The 663-nt window shown below is 29.3% G+C and overlaps 1 non-coding gene across 1 annotated transcript; it reads right to left on the bottom strand.

Moving 5' to 3' along the window:
- Window positions 1–338: 338 nt before the first annotated feature.
- On the bottom strand, window positions 339–410 carry TRNAY-AUA. The gene has a single exon. It is a non-coding gene; the product is annotated as a tRNA-Tyr (tRNA).
- Between the last annotated feature and the right edge of the window lie 253 nt (window positions 411–663).

The following is a 663-nucleotide window of genomic DNA, read 5'->3' as shown; positions in this document are numbered from 1 at the left end:
ATAATGAACATATATATTTACATTATATTCAAAATAGAGTTTATGGGTTTATACATGATAAAAAAAGAAAACAAAGTAAAATGTTAACTACTCTTAGTTAACATATCTGTAAAATGTTTTTTCGAAATAAAAAAAGAATTAAAATATAATGAACATATATATTTACATTATATTCAAAATAGAGTTTATGGGTACAAAATAAGGGAAATGTTGAAAAAAATCATTTTTAAAATGTTTTCTCGAAATAAAATAGAATTAAAATATGATGAACATATATATTTACATTATATTCAAAATAGAGTTTATGGGTTTATAGTACAAAATAAGGGAAATGTTGAAAAAAACAACCAGATTCGAACCGGTGACCTCTTGATCTATAGTCAAATGCTCTACCACTAAGCTATGGACCCATTTTGCATGATTTCAACTTTAATGACCCCTTCTACCGAGTGTCAGTCCAAAAGTGTAAAAAGTGTCTATCCAAAATAAAAGGGTGACCGGTCAAATTCTCTACCATTGAGCCATGGATCCATTTTGTAGGATTTTAACCTTAGTGACCCCTTAGATATAGTGTCGGTCCAAAAAGTGTAACAAATTTCTCTCCTAGATAGAAGGGCCCAACTAGGTTTGAATTGGTGACCTCTTGATCTGCAATCAAATGCT

The sequence above is a fragment of the Cucurbita moschata genome, unplaced genomic scaffold, assembly GCF_002738365.1.
Source record: "Cucurbita moschata cultivar Rifu unplaced genomic scaffold, Cmos_1.0 Cmo_Scf00109, whole genome shotgun sequence".
NCBI classification, from domain to species: Eukaryota; Viridiplantae; Streptophyta; class Magnoliopsida; order Cucurbitales; family Cucurbitaceae; genus Cucurbita; species Cucurbita moschata.
This window is presented reverse-complemented; position numbering and strand designations above follow the sequence as displayed.